General features: G+C 45.6%; 1 long non-coding RNA gene across 1 annotated transcript; it reads right to left on the bottom strand.

Moving 5' to 3' along the window:
* Window positions 1-11,650: 11,650 nt before the first annotated feature.
* LOC117645161 lies at window positions 11,651-12,015 on the bottom strand. Its single transcript, XR_004587708.1, has 2 exons — window positions 11,886-12,015; window positions 11,651-11,791 (listed from the first exon to the last, which is right to left on the bottom strand). It is a non-coding gene; the product is annotated as an uncharacterized LOC117645161 (long non-coding RNA).
* Between the last annotated feature and the right edge of the window lie 9,561 nt (window positions 12,016-21,576).

Here is a 21,576-nt window from a genome sequence, read left to right on the forward strand (position 1 = left end):
GCCAAACCAGAAGTGCCACCGGAACCAAAATTTTACTGGAACAACTTGTCCACAAGGCAAACACACAAGGATTGGTTCGCAATCAAAATTTTGAATGGTCTGCAAGCAGTGGGTGGAACGGAAATTACACTTATTGCTTGCTAGGCCAATTTTTTCGCCGCTTTGGAACTTATTTAACTTTATATTTTCCGTTCTAATGGTGCCACATTACTCCGCCAATTTGCAAATTGTGTAGAACGAATGCACCAACAATATGAAAAAAGTTTCAGAACGGTCGCACATAAGGTAGAAAGACCGTCCCAAAAAAACCGATTTCGGACTTGTTGAATTTTAGTTGTGGAAGACAATTTTCGGAATCATCTTGTGTCTGCAAATTTTACCCGAGAGATACGTTCTACACGTCAAAACGTAGCCTCACTTGCGTAGAACAAAATTCACTTAGCGAAAGTGATTTCTCATACTCCCTTAGGCTGTAGTAGAGGCGGGAAGCCCCAAATCTGGAGCGTAGGACATCAAAAAGTGTCCACGGAAATTACATTCTAGGGTAAAACTTGCAATTTAACGGTGGAAGGAGGCAAAATTTCATCTTGATGAGAGTTGTACCTTGTCCGCAAGGTCAAAAAACATAAAGGTAGGAAAAGACCCGGTTAAAATCGACTTTAGGTTGGAAGAACCAGAGAGAGGACACGAAATTATCACATCTCGCGAGAACTGCTCATGAGGAACATCCTGAACCTCGTGTTTCAGAGCATGACATTTCCTTTCACCAATGTATGTGTTCAAAAATTATATTAATAGGTAGTGCGAATTTTTTTTATTGCAAAGCATAGTTGAATACCAAACACTTCACTGAACTTATGGCAGGTTTCAATCCAGGCATGTTTCTCATACGCCCGCCTGTTACAAGGTAGGTTTACGCCAGACCGCGTCTTGTCGTAACAGGCTTCGCGATGTCTCGCTGCCTGTTCCTCAGATCCGCGCCTGGCGTACCTACCTTGGCCTGCGGCGCTAGCGTGCCTTCGGCAGGCAATGGCTTGTCCATTGTCGGTAATTTTTTGGCTGAGCGATAGCGAAGCCCTTGCCGTGTTCGGGGGCCCCAAAAAAGTGACTGGTCGTGAGTCTGTCTGTCCGTCTCTCTGTCTGTATGTAATCACTCACGTTTCTCAGCGACTACCGCACGAATAGTACCCAAATTTCGCACCTGATACATCCAAAACATCCTACAGGGGAAGTTTATCTCAAATTAACAATTATCATCGTTTGAAATATTCAAAACATCGTTTTGAACTTGGTTATTAGCGTTGTTAGGTTGGTAGCAGCGAGTGGCTGACCAATTTCTCATACCGGCTGCCGCGCTTCCAAGCCGTCTGCAAGACGGGACGGCACTTCTGCAAATAAAAAAACTGAAGAGCAAAGGGGCTCTCAAATAGGTTCTGAGTTAGTATTTTATCATTCTAGAATGATTGAAACACTCTCGGAGTGTCAACAGACGAAAATACGAAAACTGAAAGTGAGAATGGTTTGCGTGTTTCGTGCCCCTTTCCCCCCTTCCCCTCCACAGGGGGTGCACTGTGAGTGTAGTTGTAGATTGTAAATGGAATGTTTTCTTTGCCTTTCACTTCGTGTGCATCTACTGATTTTATTTTCTCTGCTACTATCCTTATTTTTAAATTTCATAGTAAATCAAATCAGGTAAATGCATGAATAACTTGTGTTGAAATTCGAAGACATCTTCATTGTCTTGGTTTGACTCGGGAAATGACATTCTATTGCAATGCTGCAAGCTAACATAAATATTCTAGTACTAAAATCTATTGATTAAAAGAATCCATATATAGATGTATTTAGTGCAATAAATAATCCATATATTATTGCTGACAGATTGAACTGATATTGGGTTCAATGAGACAATTCAGGTTTTGAGCGGTGGGTGACTTGGTAATTCGATTTAATGACACGATTCCTTTCACTTCACCAAAGTTTGTGTCCGACAACTGGAACTAAGTGTTGGTAATGGTTTAAAGCTGGCTCTCTGAATGTAAGCCCAATGTTAATACTGTACTATACTCTAAAGATAAAATATCACGAGGCATGAATAAGGTAAATTATGTTGGCGTATTGAGCAACAAGTGGCCTCTGCATTTGACTTTATGAGACGATTCACCGAATTTGACAAAACTTGTTCTCCGTCGAATGTTTCAGATCAGCCTGCCCTTAACTGAGTCACTTAATATAAACTATGATTATACATATTCCAGTCCATATTGTTTAATTCACTAGTTAAAAATGAAACAATGACAAAAGGCTTCTCAAATATAACTAATAAATTTGTGAATTCATAAGTTTGAAGAAAAAGATGTATTGAATTGTGAGTCAAGCAGACGAGTAGCTAATTAAGCGATTCAATGCTGGCAATGGAATGTTACTCGACTGAAGGAATCGCATTGGTGTGGCATCAGGGTATTGGTGACGACAAAGGGTGATCCATGAAGACAAACCCAGACCCATTCTTTACCCATTAATGATCAATTTGATATTAATATTTTTCAATCGAATCTCATATTGATTCTTGGAGTCTTTGGAGTGCTGATTATGAAAACCACTTCCATTTCTACTCCAGACTTATATTTTCATCTCAAATTAGGTCATATGGGACCAAAATTTTCAGGTCAAGTTTTATATTGTTTCCTGCAGTGTTTGATGATCTGAACTCAAAAAAAACTTGCAAATTTTTTTTAGACTCACGCTTTACCAAATTTTGACCAAAATTTTTGAATTGAGTTTGATGTTGCTCCCAATAGTTTTTTGTGTGCTGATAACGAAAATCACCTCCATTTCGACTCTAGACTTATGTTACCATCCCAAATAAGGTCATTTTGGACCAAAATTTTCAAATCGAGTTTTATATTGTTTCCTGCAGTTTTTGGTGTGCTGAACCCAAAAATGACTTCCAAATTTTTCCCAGACTCACGCATAACCGAATTTCAACCAATTTTGGACCAAAATTTTTGAATTGAGTTTGACGTTGATCCCAACAGTTTTTTGTGTGCTGATAACGAAAATCACTTCCATTTGTACCCCAGACCTACATTTCACTCAATATGAGCCCACAAACTGCACATTTCGTCTACCTTAAGAAATGTCCGAAGTGCACAAACTAATTCGCGTCGCTCAGTCACACTACGTACGCGCCCACAGTAAACGGCGCGTACCCCTAGTTAACTTGTTGCATGGTGGGGGGCTCCGCCCCCTAGACCCCCTACATTCTACATAGAGATGCTTCATCCACAGATAACACGATCTTGACCCTTGTAACTTTCTAACTTGTCGGGGCTGGGGGCCCCGCCCCCCAGACCCCCCTTCCTCCAAGACGGGAGTGATTTACCTGCAGAAAACTCGATTTTTCGCCGTATTTTGGGTGTTTTTCGACTATAAAAACTGATCCAGTTGAGCTAGGATAGTGAAATTTTGCTTGGTGCCGACACGTTTGTTTACCTCTAGAACTACGCATGGGCAGTGTGCGGTGAGGGAGGGGGACAGGGGAGTCGGAAGAGGTTCGTTGCGTGAGCACGTTGGCGACGTGTGTTATTTTGGCCAAAAAATTTTGGCCAAAAAAATCGGCGCTGCACTCGCTCCGGCCGAGCAGGCGGCTTGCAGGCGCGCAAACATTCAAATAAGGCAACTGTTGGGATTAACATCAAACTCTAGTCCGTCAACGACACGGCGGTGGCGACGCGATCGTTCAGGCACCCGGCCCGCCACGGCGCGCCGGCGTGCCTGACGTTCGTCGGCACCCTCGGCGCACCGGTGGTCCGACGACGACCCCTGAACGGTTCCTGGTAGCCCGGGAGCACCTCAACACAGTGCTGAAGTCAAAAGTCCCGGACACCCAAGTGGAACGCAGCCAGAGGCCGATGATGATTTTGGCCTCCGACTAAAAAGTTGCTTTGACGGACTCCTTGTGGTACGTCCTCGTATCTCCGGAACCGCTTGCCCTAGAGCGTCGGCGTCCTCGGCGTTGGACTCCCCGTGTCCTGGGGACCTCGAGGACACCATCGAGGACCCCCAGGTCGCCAATCCGTGGACCTCGGCGTCAAGGCCTTTGTTTCCAGATATTATCTGGGAAATTTCCAGATATTATCTGGAAAAAGTAGACATTTCCAGACAATATCTAAAAAAAAACGGCCATTTTCAGATAATATCTGGAAATGCGAAGAAATATCTGGAAATTTCCAGACATCGGTTTTACCGTGCAGGGTTCACACTCCCGCCGGCAGAGTGCAGCGCGGTCCCCCTTCCCCCTTGCCTCCCCTTCCCCCAGCCAGCCACCTCCACCAAAAATGCTGCAAGTTTAGCATGGCTTCTTGCTTCAATGCATGGATAGCATGGGTCCCTAGAGACGGCCCCGAGGACGGAGAACAATAGGACGTGCATGAATAGCAGGGTTCGTTGCAGGGATAGCATGGGTTGTTGCAAGTGTAGCAAGGCTCGTGGCGGGTATTGCAAGGCTAAAATTTCGGCTCGGGGGGGGGGGGGGGGGTCGAAATTACCCCAAAACACGGGGTAACTTCGGACACTGCTTCGAACCCTCCACTGTAAAAACGGTGAGGCACCGATATTTGAAATTAGCGCCAAATCGGAGCTGAAGGTGGGTAGATGATAAATTTTAACCCTCAAGTCCATGACAACACCTCAACTTTCACAATTTCAAAAGAACCTCTCAAAAGTGTCCGAAGTTACCCCGTTTCACGGTAGGGGGACTAAAGGAGGATGGGGAAGCCCTAGCTAAGGGTTGTTGGCCATGCTAGAGTGCATTCATGGAGGAGGAATGTCAAAAGGAGGGTTTGCGCGCATTGGTGTGAATTCCGTTATCACCCTGTAATTTCCGTTATCGACCAAAATCTGAAAAATGCCTCTAAGTCCCGAAAAACGCGGAATTTTTCTGGACCATTTTAGGAGGTTTTTACCTCATACCGAAGGAGTAAATTAACGCCCACTACGGTCTCTCATCGCAAAGTTTAACCATTAGATGCTGAACATGCCAAAATTTCACTTTCGCACAGAACTGCCCACGACCTCTGTGCGTTTCAGCAGCGCTCGCTCTTTTTTAAGGGGCGTCCGGTCCGTTTTGGAGCAGCCACCTTACCAAAACGGTTCTGCACAGCGGCGCGTACCCCTTGTGTACCATATCGGCCACTAAGAGTCGCGGAACGCATTTTTCAAAAATATGCGAAAGTTTACCTCCGTAAGCCCTTTTTCCGGTTGGCCCACTTTTCCCACGCGATCGTCACAATCAGAAACACATCGGACATACCTAGTGTAGTATGTTTCATCGATCACGCTGGCTAGCAGCGTCTGTCATGCTGTCCATTCCGCACCGCCGCTCTGACGGTGCAGTGCACATCCCCCGATGCCGCTGCTCCACAGCTTGGACGGCCCAAGAACGCCGCGCGTTCTGCGGTCAATGTCAAAGTTAGGGCTGCCTCTGAGGATCGCCAGGGCTCTCGGACTTGCGCCCTTCAGCGGCCAAGATGATGATTTGCAGCTGTCGAAGAGCTGGTGGTGGTAAGCTGCTAGCCAACGGTCACGAAGTGCAGTCAGGCAGAGGAGAGGAGAATACGATTTAAGTTGTTTTACCTTCGCAGGTACAGCATCGTGTTCAACGTTATCTTGTACAGCGGGAGCTGCCTAAATACAGGCATAGAAATGGTTTATCTTTTCAAAATGATGACGTTTAGAATAACTCTATACAGGGTCGGGTATATTTTTAATTTAGTACTGCTCGCAATTGCATCCTACACAACTTGCTTCCCTGTCAACGGCCGTCGGTCGAGGATTGTGCTTGCAACTCTCAAAGGGGTCCTATCCAGCTGCACCGCCACAAGAATACCAAGAAATGCTGGGTTCATTTTCATTGTCAATTTGGCATACATTGTCACGCGTGGTGTCGCCGAATTCTATGAAAACGACCTGAGAGAAGTTTGGCATATCATACGATTTGATCTGCATAATGTGGTACAGCGTCTGCAGGTAAGAACTCAACTGTTGGGCGATTACGTACTCAGTCTGCCTTTTGACGGTAAAAATATCCGAGAAAAAAGCTCTCTTTTTACTTGAATGCGGGACTCCAGAAACGATCTGAGTGTGGGCATGCTCACCTCATGTTAAGTAGAAATTTGCTTAAGTTAAGGGGGCTTATACATGTTAAAAGCACTTTGCAAAAACTTTTCTTTGATGTAGGAGGTTCAAAGTTTTATTTTTTTCTGTGTTAAAACCATTTTAGGTAATTGAGTAAGCTTCATTTTGGCATAAAGTTAAGTGACTTTAAACACTTTTTGGAAATTTAGTAGAAACGTTTAAAATTTTGGTTCTCGTAAGATTTTGTTCGCATACTTGCGCAGACCTATGGGGAAAAAATCAGGGAGACTCTTCCCTAGTAGTGTCATAGAATTGACTAGAATGGGCTTCTTATCTGCAATAGTTTTCAAGAAAAAAAACAAAAACCATCTCTTTAACAATTTTTTGAACAAATGTTTGAACAAATGACAGGAAAAGTAGAGCGATATACATCGGCAACTTTGGCCCGTCCCGTAACATTAACAAATGTGTGAATTTCGCCTTTGTTTAACCCTAACGGGTTTGAACTTGAGTTTGTGATCAAAACAGATGTTATTTTCGTCATCAGTGCCCTCAAAAACATACGAAACAATGCAAAAACTCGAATAAAAAGAATGTTCAAAATATACTTTATTGGGATTTGAACCCGGTCCAAACTTCTCAGATTCGCTTGAAACTGGCACCGTTGGTTTTGTCTCGTCGCCCCATTCCAAAAATACCCCTACATGCCCTGCTAGCTGTATCCGTTGCCGAAATGCTCCTCGACCCCATGTAGACCATGATGCACCTGCAGCAGCGCCCCCGGGGCTCGGATCGGGTTTGCTGCCACCGGGCGGTTCTTGTTCTTAGGGTCACCTAAGGAGGCTGCACACCAAATTTGGTCAAGACCGGACCAGGGGAAGTCCTCGGACGGACGGACGCATAGCATGCAACATACCATATGGCCGCCCCTTGTTTTACATTGTTTCATTGTTTTACAAAAAATAAACGGGACGGGCCAAAAATGATTTTAATTTTTTGTTCTTAAAACTATTGCATATAAGAGGCCCATTCTAGTCAATTCTATGACAGTACTAGAGATGAGTCACCCTGATTTTTTGGCCCGTCCCGTGTAATTTTTGAAAAGAAAAAATGACGGAGGGACGGGCATATAGTATGGTGCATGCTGTGCGTCCGTCCGTCCGCCCGGTGGCACCAAATCCGATCCGAGCCTCGGGGGCGCTGCGGCAGGTGCTTCATGGTCTACAAAGGGTCGAGGAAGATTTCGGCAACGGATACAGCTAGCAGGGCATGTAGGGGTATTTTTGGAATCAGGGCGACGTTCAAATCCCAGTGGGGTACATTTGAACATTCTTTTTATTCGAGTTTTTGCATTGTTTTTGATGTTTTTGAGGGTGCCGATGACGAAAATAACATCTATTTTGACCCCAGACTCAGGGTCAAATCCCGTCAGGGTTAGACACAGGCGAAATCCGCAAATTTCTTAAGGTGAGGTGTGGGTGAAAACGGAAACTTCTATACCACTTGGCTGTGGTGGTTGAAACTTCAGGGCGTTTAAGTACTAGGTAGGAAACTATTACTCACCAAATTTCATCCAAATCCACCCACTCATTTAGCCACAGTAGGCTTTTTTCATTGAAATCAAGCGTTTAGTAGAAAAATCAGCCACGCAAAGTTTTTTGACGGAATGATCTGAAATTTGTTATGGAGTTACCTAAACCCCTATACTTTAATGTAACAGAGAGATATTTGCATTTTATTTTTTTGTTTTGACTGAGCAAGCTTCACAATTTTTTAATTGCAAAAAATAAGATTTTTTCTCCATTTTTTACCACTTTAAGCTGAACGATTTCAGAAAGTGGATGGCTATTTGAAATATCTCTCTGTTACATTGTTACATGGACCACAAAGAACCACTACAAGAAGTATGGTCAGTATAAAACAAAACTGTATGCGTGGCTAGTTGCCGGAGTAAAAAAAAAATTCCTTCGACACTTGTCGTAAGAGTTGGGTGACCAGAAAAGGGGCATGCATAAATCAGTCCATGTTAGATGAACCACTCACTTAGGGGTCCATAACACAGACTTTAAGAACATGCTGTCGGTAATAGAAGAATATTTTACATTAAAATAACAAGTGGATTAAATTTATGATTTTAATGAATTTTGGTCCAAATTTTCACCCACACCTCACCTTAATGTGCGGGACGGGCCAAAGTTGCCGATGTATATCGCTACTTTTCCTGTTATACCGTAAACCGGGGTAACTTGAGACAATATTTTACGTTTTTTGGACCGTGTGTCCACAAAACTGCTCACCAACCCGAATCCCAACTATGTTTTATTTCACATGATAACATTCGGTTTGGACCCCACGAATTTTTTTGGGGTCTCCTAAAATAAGAGTAACGGGCCTCTAAAGTTGTCTCAAGTTACCCCGTCATTTGGGGTAACTTGAGACACACCTAGTTTTTACTTTGCTTTTTCACGGAAGTGGGTTTTTTGCCAGTCCATACTGATTTTCTGAGACATTTAACTCATTTTCAATGAAAGGTACTACTTGCGGAACATATTAGAAGATTTTTGATCCATATATTCAGATTTTTTCATCCAGGTTACATTTGGTAATTTGAGGGATAACGGCACTTCAGAAGCGCAACGATTCTCCCATTTCACATCCAACCCTGTCAATTAAGTACAGCGATTCTCTCATTTCACATCCAACCCTGACACCTGTTTAGACATTTTTCTTAATTTCTATGAACACAAGTCCATTCCTGCAAAGGTATAAAGTCTTGGTCAACTTTTAAAATTTACTCAAAATCCTTTAACTATTTTTACAGTTGTTTTTCTTCAAAAAATCGACTGTTCTTGGGCTATAAGTTGTCCGATTTCAATGACATTTAGCTCGTTGGAAAGGTTATTAAAGTCCCCATCTTTTGAGACTTCAAGATTGATTATATCTCATCTGGTCCGTGTGCAGTTGAGAAAACACTCCAACTTTAAGCTGCATATCCACTTGGGACCCTCTACACTGTCTAAAAAAGTGATTCCCGATCAAATGCGGCTTAGTTTTGATCTTAGAACGGAGAGGTCTGTTACTTTAAACCACCCTGTAGTACAAGGAGGTGCCAGAGTCAAGTTACGCCACTCAACTTCCGTGAAATTCAATGAAATTTGGTGTCTCAAGTTACCCCGTACAGTTACCATTTTCTATAAAAGTCAGTATTACCCGATGAATGATGGCTTTCCCTAAAAACCAATGCTGCATTTAGAATGTTGAAATAATAGGGTTGAAAGGTACTACAGTCATTTGGGCCTCAGCAAGACGTGTTTCGAGTACCAAGGGAGACTTGTAACACTTCTCTAAAATTGTTAAATTTACTAAAATTGAAAAATCGTTATAGAACTGACCAGCTTGGTCCCAACCCGCCCTTCACACGCTTAATCGTCTTTCCAAACAAGTATGAAAAAAAGTGCTAGGGCAGTTTTGACCTCCGAATGTGCCGAGCCAGGTAGCAGCTCCAAAAAGAAGGAAAAGCAGAAGTGTCTCAAGTTACTCTTGCTGTCTCAAGTTACCCCGGTTTACGGTACCCCACAGATCTGAGCAAGTATGCGAACAAAATATTACGAGAACCAAAATCTTAAACGATTCTACTAAATTTCCAAAAAGTGTCCAAAGTCACTTTACTTTATGCCAAAATGAAGCTTACTCATTGATCTAAAATGGTTTTAATACAGAAAAAATAATAACTTGATCCCCTTACATCAAAAAAAAAGTTCCGCCAAGGCAAGCTTAGCAAAGCGGTCTTGCCGTGGACCGGCCGGGGAAGCCGGGCAGAGAGGGGGCAAGGAGGGAGGGAGTGGCTGTGAGGAGTGGGGACTGGCGCGGCGAGTGGCGGGAGAACCTCACTCAGCCGAAATCTCAAGTAGCCGAATGCCCACAGAGCCGAAATGTCACTAAGCCGAAATGCCACTGAGCCGAAACTCCGACACGACAATACTAATTCATTTACTGTTCCACTGAGCCGAAATCTCACTTCGTCGAAATGCCACTGCGCCGAAAACGAGTAAAAGAAGACTGCGATCTCATTGAGCCGAATTCTCACTCAGCCGAATTCCCACAGGGCCGAAATTATAAGCTTGGTGATGTTTGTGCATTGTGTCTCACTGGGCCGAATTCACATTCAGCCGAAACCCTTCTGCGAATAACGTCAGATCTGTCGCGGGTAGCGTAAGAACTCGCACGGTAGCGTAAGATCTGTCGCGAGTAGTCTAAGATCTGTCGCGAGTAGCCTAAGATCTGTCGCGAGTAGCCTAAGATCTGATCTGTCGCGAGTAGCCTAAGATCTGTCGCGAGTAGCCTAAGATCTGTCGCGAGTAGCGTAAGATCTGTCGCGAGTAGCGTAAGATCTGTCGCGAGTAGAGTAAGATCTGTCGCGAGTAGCGTAAGATCTACCGCGAGCCCGTTAGGTTAGGTTAGGATGGGTGGCAACCCATTACTTTTAGGTACTGCTCAACGCCAGCTGTGTAACTTTCGGCTCTGTTAGACAACCATACGAGTGAGCCTTTGAACTAGTGCTACTCATCGGCTCTCCATCTGCAGCATTCGGCTGAGTGGGATTTCGGCTGAATGGGATCGACATTTTTTTTCGCTTGCTTTCGGCCAAGTGGGATTTCGGCTCCGTGAGCATTCGGCGGAGTGACACGAAACGCTCACATTTGAAGATGGTCTGCACATTCGGCCAAGTGAGAATTCGGTTCTGTGGGATTTCGGCCGAGTGACACGTGGCTAGAGCACAAGCATGATCATATTCGGCTCTGTGACAATTCGGCCCAGTGGCATTTCGGCCCAGTGGGGATTCGGCCCAGTGAGAATTCGGCTGAGTGAGAGCGACTCACTAACCCGAATTATCACTTGCCCGAAATGTCACTAACCCGAATCTTCACTAGCCCGAATTATCACTAGCCCGAACATCCCACAAGGCAGTTTCACTAACCCGAATTGTCACTAACCCGAATTATCACTAGCACGAATTTCCTGAAGTAGTTCCGTCCTTTTGCAATATTATGGTTGTGTCTCACTAGCCCGAATTGTCACTTGGCCGAATTGTCACTAACCCGAAGGCCACGTCTGTGGAATAAGTGGTTCACTAACCCGAATTGTCACTAGCCCGAAACTCGGCTCCGGGGTGGGCGAAGTATCAGCTTCTGCTGGGTTAGATCTGCCGCGAATAGGGCTGGTCTGTCGCGGTTCGAGTAAGAACTGTCGCGGTTAGAGTAAGATCTGCCCTAGTTAGAGTAAGGTCAGTCTTAGTTAGAGTAAGATCTGTCTTAAAGTAAGATCTGTCGCGGTTAGAGTAAGATCTGTCTTAGTTAGAGAAAGATCTGTCTTAGAGAAGGATCTGTCTTAGTTAGAAGCTTTATTTAGTTAAGAACGCGCCTTCACGAGGGCGCGGGCTAGGGGCCGTCGACATTTGCGACTTTTCGATTTCGACAACGGAATAGCACTCAAAAGTTGCGTTTTATTAATGCTGAGTTAAGGCTCCCGGACAGCCTCCACGTCGTCGGCCAAGGTAGGTGACCGTTGAGTTGTCTTCAGTAGCATAAAAGACAACACTCTGAGCCACGAGGGGTCGTGGGTCACCCCTCTAATGTGCCAAAGACCTGAAAAACTGAATTTTTTGGTCGAAAATCACTCAATTTTTACCATTTTTTCACCGTTTATCGACTATTACGAGAGCCCACGGGCCCGAGGTCATAACTTACGCAGACCAAAAGGTGTCACTGGGTATAAGAAAGGTCACCCAGCCCCTGCCCGGGCCCGGGGAGGCGCTGGGGCAGCGAGAGAGGCGGTGTCGAATATGTTCAAAATGACCAAAATCAGCTGATCGGCCGCCTGGGACAGGCTGTGTAGGGGATGGGAGCGTGGTTTGAGCTCCGACGTGAGTCCCATCTGAGCCCCACGCCGAAAAAACTTCCATTTTTGAATTGTTCTTCAAAGATTTTGGTTCAAATTGAAAATTTTTACTTTTTAGGCGCGGGGCTCAAATGAGGATCAAATGAGGCCCAGGTCGGGGCTCAAAACAGGCTCAGGTCGGGGTTTTGGACATCGCAGCTCGAGTCGGGCTCGGCCGGGGCTCAGTTCGGGGCTCTGGCCATCGTAGCTCAGTCAGTGCTCGTGTCGGCGCTGAAGTCGGGCTCGGCCGGGGCTCAGGCCATCGGGGCTCATGTCGACCATGCCAGGCTGGCACGACGCTTGCAGCGGTCACCGCCGACTCTGACGCCTTGCCTCACTGTGCCTAGGCAACTCAAACTCAACACGCGCCAGCAGCACTCCGTCGCTCTGCCTCCGGGGTGCGACAGAGGCAGCGATGGATTCTTCGGAAACGCTTTCAGCCTGCCCGCCCTGCAGCTCCCGTCGCTCTGTCCCTCTTGCAGGCTTACGCAGCGCCGACGGGCTGGCAGGCCGGCTGGCTAGCAGGCCGGCTGGGCGGGCAGCGGGCGAAGCGTCGTGACCGGCGCGGCGACACGCTCCCATCCCCTACACAGCCTGTCCCAGGCGGCCGATCAGCTTATTTTGGTCATTTTGAACATATTCGACACCGCCTCTCTCGCTGCCCCAGCGCCTCCCCGGGCCCGGGCAGGGGCTGGGTGACCTTTCTTATACCCAGTGACACCTTTTGGTCTGCGTAAGTTATGACCTCGGGCCCGTGGGCTCTCGTAATAGACGATAAACGGTGAAAAAATGGTAAAAATTGAGTGATTTTCGACCAAAAAAATTCAGTTTTTCAGGTCTTTGGCACATTAGAGGGGTGACCCACGACCCCTCGTGGCTCAGAGTGTTGTCTTTTATGCTACTGAAGACAACTCAACGGTCACCTACCTTGGCCGACGACGTGGAAGCTGTCCGGGAGCCTTAACACAGTAAAAACATGAAAAACACCGCTTTTTTGCATAAAACGGCCGGTAGGGTCATCAAAGCTTTGTCTGATCGCAAAACCGAGGACAGATCTGAAATCAGCATTAAAAAACGCAACTTTTGAGTGCTATTCCGTTGTCAAAATCGAAAAGTCGCAAATGTCGACGGCCCCTAGCGCGGGCGCGAGGAAGCGAGAGCGTGGCCCGAGGGAGTGGATCGAGAGTAGTGGTGGGGGAATCGGCTCGGGAGAGATCGGCTGTTCGGCTTGGTTCGGGTCATTGCCGTCGGATTCAGATTGAGTTCCGAACCTTCGCGTTTGGAGGCGGCTTCGGCATCAGTTTAGGGATTTGGTTCATTGGTTACAGTTGTCATTTCTGTTGAGGCCTATCTTGGTTGACTGTGCCGGGTGTTTTCCGTATTATGTAAACCATTGCACGATGGACCAAAATCAGGACATTGAAAGACTCGCTATGCAAATTGCATTGCAAACTTTACCACAGTTCGAGATGATGATGATGGCTGCCGCGCAGCTGCATATCAGCATTCGGATGAGTAGGGTAAAGTGCCGAACATGGATCGGGGTACCAAACATGGATCATTTCTGTTTGGGGGTCTATAACTAAAGACCAGTTGACCAGATTCTAAATTTCTGTCTTTCCTTGCTTAGACTGACCCTTTGACTGTTCGATGTTAATCTGACAAGTTTGTAACTGCGTCTCTCTACTCTGCAGGGTTGCGTTTAGAAAGACACCTAAAACAGGCCCCCGAAAATCGATGGAAAAATGACGTTCAAAAAGGTAATTTTTGCACCCCTGATTCTGGGCCAAGCAATCACCGCAGTCACTTCAAAATTTTTCATCGTGCACTTTGGACAGACTACTTTGATATTTTTGGACTACTGGATGCATACCTTGCTTTGTGTCCGTACGCTGGTGGGGTGATCCATGATTGGACCACCTTAACCTAATCTTAGCAAAAATAGCCATATTTTCTTGTCCTCACAACTTCCAAAGTATTCGAGTTAGAGGTACCATTTTTGGTAGCCATATGACCAGTAAGGTAAACATCAATAATATATTCAAAAATAGTGGCCAACCCATACTTAATTTCGATCTAGAGAAGATAATTTAAAAAGTGATCCATGTTTGGTAACCTTACCCTATACAAAATTGAAGAACATAAGGAAACACAATAAAAAAATTCTTGGCTGGCTGCCACAGGTACTACAATGAAATCAAGCGAAAGTAGTGACAAGAGGCAAATCAATTGTTCTTTCCTGGCAATTGTTGCAGCACTTGTACCTGCTGGGAAAATACCTGTCTCATCAATCGAAATTCTTCAACAAATGTATCTGTTTGCTCCAACCTCCGCTCTTGAATCTCTGTTTGTTTTGATTTGAAAGTGGCCTTATTCCTTCCTCCATTCTTTGGTCCATGGCTCTCCTTCTTCGGCTCATGCTGCGATGCTACCCTTGTCCTGGTGCCAGTTGAGGATGTGGCCTCACCTTCTCGAACTGTACTTGCTGCTGCCACTTGAGTATAGGAAGGGGGGATGCAGGGTGGCAGTCCCCTTAAATATGTCTTCCATTTCATTGTAATACTCGAAAGTGGACGGACCCTGACCAGTCCCACCCTGTCCGTCAAATTCTTTGAAGAACTCACTTTTTAAGTCATTAAACTTATCTTTACACTGGGTGCCATTGAAAGTGAAGTTGAAATGCGACATGGACTGGGCTATTTCTAAGTAAAGGGTACTATGACGCACATGAGATTTAGTTTCATTGAACACAGGCATTCTCAATTTGTACCCACTTATGAGCAAGGGAATGGCCTCACGTGTCCACTTACAGTTTCCTGGAAAATATTTTAAGTGTCATGAATGCAAGTTAAACCACAGAAAGAAGCATGCATTTTCAGAAATAAAACTTACGATATTCTGGTTCCTCCGGCTTAATGTAATCAGTAGGAAAATCATGGAGCTCACACATAAGGTCCCAGTAGGGGCATTTCACACCTCCTAAAACTCCACCAGTGCGCAGAAGTGTTCCAGTGAAAAAAGTCAACATGCTCGCATACTTCCCCCTGCAAGTCTGCCATGTGACTCTAATCATGACCTGCTTGTTGTAGGGCAGCTGCAATGATTTTCCATGTATCTGTTGCTATTTCAGTATGCTGCATGCCTTCCTTCACTTTAAAGCACTCTCTCAAAAAAGCTTCAACAAGGGCAGGGGGCCAAATTAGCTCCTCATTTGTGGCAAGTCTTCTCTTGGGAGTTCGTGGCCCTCGAGGAGATTTTTGTGAGCTGCGGGATCCTGTGACAGAAAAGATATTGAAGGATACATTGATTGCAAATGCATTATGTCAAATCCAGAATAAAAAAATTTTAACCATTGTTTTGCTTGGCTTGTTTACTTGAGTGTGAATTCAAGGGAGAATCCATGACAGGATTCAATTTGCCATTTCCTGCAAGTACATACATTATTAATATTTGTAGAATTACACAACGCCAGTATTCTGAAAATTTAAAAGTTACTCACTATCAGGCGCCACCTGGTTCTTTTTCTTAATCGGTGCACTATTTGATGCCACATTGTTATTAGCTGCAAGTAAGATCAATATTAAACATTTGTGAAAGCATGGACCATCAGTTTCCAGAATATGTCTGTTACTCACCATCAGGAGCCACCACTGCCCTTTTTTCAATCAGGGGCACTACACGAGGCTTCGGCAGCACACTTCTGTTTCCTGTAGCAGGACCAGAAAATGAGTATCAAAATTCATAACAAGCTTAAAGTTGAGGTATCAAAGAGAATAAAGAAAAAAGGAGGAATATTCCACACACCTTGGTCAGTATCAACCGTTTGGTCGAGGATGGGCACAGCCAGAGTCTCATCATCAAAATCCACCTCTGGTATACGTTGGTTTGGGACAGCAGCAGCACCATGGACAGGTGCAAGGATCCAGTCCAAAGTATCAGACATTTGGCCATTTGTCTCAGCGTCTGTAATATAGCACCAAATCAGTAAATTAGTAAAGTCATGAAAAAAAAGAGCAACAAAAGAAAAAAACATTTATGCGTGCCTTGAGAATGGACAGCTTACCCTCCAAATGAATAAGTGTCACGTGGGAAACCTTCTTCACCATTTTCCAAGCTGCTTTCCGATTTAATGAAGTTCATCTCATCATCAAAATCCACCTCTGGTATACGTTGGTTTGGGACAGCAGCAGCACCATGGACAGGTGCAAGGATCCAGTCCAAAGTATCAGACATTTGGCCATTTGTCTCAGCGTCTGTAATATAGCACCAAATCAGTAAATTAGTAAAGTCATGAAAAAAAAGAGCAACAAAAGAAAAAAACATTTATGCGTGCCTTGAGAATGGACAGCTTACCCTCCAAATGAATAAGTGTCACGTGGGAAACCTTCTTCACCATTTTCCAAGCTGCTTTCCGATTTAATGAAGTTCATTGGCATCTTGCGAATGGCAAGGATTTGAACAGAATCTGCATAAAGAAATTGTATTGTCAAAAGGGACCCAAAAGAATGAAAAATCAAAAAAACTAAAACCGTTACTGCAGTGCACCTTGATCAAATGTTCTTTCATGTGAAGTAGCTGATCGGTCAGCAGTATCAGATGCATTAATCTGCATTGATTTTTCCAGTGAGAAGTTTAAATTAGAGATATGCATTGGTATGTTGGTCTCCTGCAAACCTGTAATATCCCCCCCAAAAAATAGTTTAAATGCTTGCATGTGAAAGGAACACAAATGGAGGTGTACCTCGAGACAGATGTAAAGAAGTACCTTTGGCAGCGTCCACATGTGTATGCCAGGGAGAGTTGCCTGTTGTTGAGTCCTGAATTTCTGAAGGCTCTTGAAATTCCTCGATACCTAGAATTTCACTCTTCTGTACATCTGTAGAAAACAAAACATAGTTAATTTTTAATAAATATGAATAATTGGAATGCAATAAAAACATTTCATAGGGTGGACCTTGAGACAAAGGACGGACACGTTCATTTCCACTAGCCCCTACAAAAGTACGGTCTTGCGAATGGAGCCAGGCTGTTTCATCTGCTGCTGACCTCCGGCTACATACAGATGCAGACAGATGCAGATGTATAGATTCTTCTGAACCTGCAGCATAAAAACAAATGCAAAACATTATAGCAGTTTGTATTTAGAAGATTAACAGGAAATCCCAAAGATTAATAATTTACCATTCACTGCCTCTTCATCAGACACACCTGTCACTACTTGCATTGAGTCAAAATGCTCCAATCCCTTGGCACAATCATCTGTAAAAAGAAGGCAATGCCATTCAATATTTTTAATGGCAATACACCACCATGTTACATTAATCTCCTCATTGCGAATACACATTACCATCAATAACTAATTGAGGACTGTCACGAGGAAATAACATCTCCATGAGGTTGAAGAACTTCCAATTCGAGCCCCCATGCTGCCCTTTACTCTTTGCTTCTACATGCTGTCTCCTAAGAGTTTTCATCTTGGCTCTCAATTGTCCAGAGCTGTAGTCAATATTGAGAGTATATAAGTCATCAGAGATGGATTGATACACAGTTTCGTCAACTGTTCTGGCCTCCATTTGAGTTTTCCGTTTGATACATTCCTGCAGAAAGGCTTTGGTCTTACTGTCATCTTTCCATACGCCACCTGTTTTGCCAGTTGCTCTTGGAGGGCGAATAATTGGGCTAGATGTCACAAGTGGTTGCGAGGAATGACCTGTTTTATTACAAAGGGACAGGGCGTTATCACATATTCCGGTGAAATGCTCCAAGCGAAAATACGAACACAAGTTACCAGAACCAGCTGTAGAGGGGCTCTCGATTTGCCCCGATGGGACTACATAACTGACATCCCAGTGAAAGGCTGGAGCTGCATTTTTCTCCTTAAGAGAATTCAACAATCTAAATCGACGATCCTTATCTGTTGAATAAAAATTGCGATAAGTTCCTTTGTCAGGCCGCATGGAGTGACAGGTTAGGTCCAAGACCAATTCTTACCGTAGTCTAAAAGTGATGCTTCACGACGTGAAACCATTACTTCAAAAACGTTCCCTGTCTCGGCGTCAACTAACTCGTATTATTTAATATTTGTTTCGCACATTTTGTTGATAAACTATTTACATGCAAGAAAGGATAAATGTCTAGATGTCACAGCCACTCCCGCCAAGCCGGCAAGCGAATCGAAACGAACACGAATCAGTTGCAAAACGGCGACCCGAACTGGTCCCGCCAGTCCCGCCGAAGACACCCGAAGGCCGAGCCGATTCCCCCACCACTCTCGATCCACTCCCTCGGGCCACGCTCTCGCTCCCTCGCGCCCGCGCGCGCGGGGAGCCGATGCAGACCGAAATGAAAATCGCGATTTCTCGCAAACGGCTGGCCCAAAAAATTTCAAACTTGGTACAGAGACTGGCAATAGACCAGGCCCACCCCCGGTCCGGTCAAATCCGGTCCGACATTGCCTGTTTGCCTACTGGCGTGATCGGCTCGAAAAACGGAGACCGCCGTATCTCGGCTCCTGAGCACGATATCGAAAATCGGGCTTCTCGGCGTTGTAGTCCAACTCGTTCCCTGCCGCCTCTCCAAATTTCAAGTCTAAAACTTGAACGGTGTGGCCGTAATTTAGGAAACGCCGAGACGAAAAACGCGACTTTTCGGCGACAGGCGTGGCGAAGGCAGGCTGGAGGCAGGCAAACAGGCCTGATCAAGGGACCGGCCCCGAAGTGCCCCCGCCACACCTCGCCAGTCTCTTTTGTTCGGCCTGAATGGGGCTGGGTTGGGCTGGGCAGGTGGGGCCACATGCCTGGCTCCGATCCCCAGCAGGTATATTGCCATCGCCAAACAAAAGAGACTTGGAGCGGAAGTAAAATTTTGAAATTTTCGGAAAGTTGATATTTTACGGATAGTGGCGGAATCAGCTAAAAAAACTAGGAAGTTGCGTGTAAACGAGAAATTGCTAGGACAATTTTGACAATAAATCATTGAACAATTTTCATGGGTATAGAACTGATCAGCGCGCTTCGAAACGCATATTGGTACAAATGTTGTAAAAGTGTCATTTTCAGCCAATTTCTGATGAACTTTTCTGCCTTGCCGCCGGCTGGCTCGGAATCGGCTGGGACCGCACCGCGCCTCTTCGCCGGAGCCAAAGGCGGCGTCCGCACAGCCATCCCAGACGTCGACAGCTACTTTCTTCGTCTGTGCCGTCTGTCACTGCAAGTGCGACAGAGACAATGCTAGAGCAGGTAGCGTGGATGCACCCCGGCCGCCAGGCAGGCGCGAGCCTCAGACGGCCGGGCGCATTACAATGGCAGTCTGGCAGTGCAGTGCAGGGCGGGCGGGGCGGGGGAGGTGTGGCGGGGGCACTTCGGGGGCCGGTCCCTTGATCAGGCCTGTTTGCCTGCCTCCAGCCTGCCTTCGCCACGCCTGTCGCCGAAAAGTCGCGTTTTTCGTCTCGGCGTTTCCCAAATTACGGCCACACCGTTCAAGTTTTTGACTTGAAATTTGGAGAGGCGGCAGGGAACGAGTTGGACTACAACGCCGAGAAGCCCGATTTTCGATATCGTGCTCAGGAGCCGAGATACGGCGGTCTCCGTCTTTCGAGCCGATCACGCCAGTAGGCAAACAGGCAATGTCGGACCGGATTTGACCGGACCGGGGGCGGGCCTAGTCTATTGCCAGTCTCTGTACCAAGTTTGAAATTTTTTGGGCCAGCCGTTTGCGATAAATCGCGATTTTCATTTCGGTCTGCATCGGCTCCCCGCGCGGAGGGGTGATTCCGTACGTAGGGGCCGTTTTAGCCACCTTAGAAAGTCACGTAATCAATCTTGCTTGTTCGGCCGGAATTTTGCCTAGATGGCGTCAATAGGACACCAGGACGACACTCTGAGCGTGGGCGAGCTACAAGTTGACTTTCGTTTTCTCCCCCTATAAAATATGACGAAATTTACTGAAAATATGACGGAAATTACGCTCGATGGAAATTACAAACAGATGTTTCTAGCTCACTACAAATGCCCATCGCCTTAGAAATATGCTATAAGTTTGGCACACTAGTCCGACGTCAAGACACGCCCTTTCACGTGTAGGATGACTTTCTAAACCCAATAGGAGAGGGGCGAGTGGGGCATACGGAAATTACATCAATTGTTACAACCCACCGTTTTCACACACAACTTCCACTCGCACACTCACCCCCCTTACTTTTTCGCCACCGGGATTCGTTCATAGGGTAAACAGACCATGCTGATTCTAAATACGGCGGTGGTTTTCAGCAGGGAGCACTCCTAGTAGTTTTTATGGTGGTAACTTTGAAACTACTAAGGCAAAAGTCGGAGTACGGTGGACATTTTGTACGCGTTCTAAAAGGACACTTCCTATCAATATACGATCTTAAAATTCAAGCAAGATAGTCACTATACGTTAGAAATTTAATGGGTGTGTGTGAAATTCGAAGATTAGAATGGAACAAATGGTTACAGAGCCGCAAAGTTGGTGCAAGGTGCGAATGGACATGACGGAACTTACAAAATTGACCCTTTTGGCCCCCCTCCCGCGTCACATGTTGGCTTTGAAAGTCCATATACAAAGGGAACAAGCTAGTCTGGTGCCAAACAAGATTCTTAAGTGCATAAATGGGCTGCACTCGAATAAATTTGCCCTGGGGAGGGTGTGGACACGAAAACGCCCTCTACGCGCGGAATCGCCCGGAGGCACGGCCGGCGGCCGACCTGGAGACTCCTGTTAACTACACCCTCATTCCAGGAACGTGACATCACGTTAAAACGAACGTGACAAAATGTCACGTTCGTTTGAGCATTGTGTCACATTCGTTTGGGTGTGAATTGGCCAAAAATCAGCTTGTTCACCTTCAAACGAACGTGACATTTTGTCACGTTCGTTTCAACGTGATGTCACGTTCCTAGATTGAGAGTGTAAATAAAGCTAGAGTAAGATCTGTCGCGAGCCCGTTAGGTTGGGTTAGTATAGGTTGGACAGTTTAGTTTCAGACACTCTTGAAGACACTAGCTGTGGCCACCCCCTCCACCACATTTCAGGTTAGTGACAATTCGGGTTAGTGAGACGGAATAGAAAAGCTCCGCTTTCGGGCTAGTGACAATTCGGGTTAGTGAAAATTCGGGCCAGTGAAACAACGCTCCTGCACGCATGTTTTCGGGCTAGTGATAATTCGGGCCAGTGACAATTCGGGTCAGTGAAACAAATTTCGTTTTTGACTAAATGGTCGTGTTTTCGGGGTAGTGATAATTTGGCCTAGTGAAGATTCGGGTTAGTGACAATTCGGGCAAGTGAGGTAAGTGAAATAGACTCTTTCAAGGAACTGATAAAACACCATAGGAGCGTGCTCGTAGAATGTCGCCGGGGGTCTGTGTGTCTGGATCTTCTTTTGTTGTTTTGTACGTCAGGAAATTGTGCTTACGACGGAGTTGATGCTGTTCGTCCACCTTATTCACACTCTGTCGAATCACTTCGCTGGTATTAATGGTCGAT

The sequence above is a fragment of the Thrips palmi genome, unplaced genomic scaffold (assembly GCF_012932325.1).
Source record: "Thrips palmi isolate BJ-2018 unplaced genomic scaffold, TpBJ-2018v1 HiC_scaffold_18, whole genome shotgun sequence".
NCBI lineage: Eukaryota > Metazoa > Arthropoda > Insecta > Thysanoptera > Thripidae > Thrips > Thrips palmi.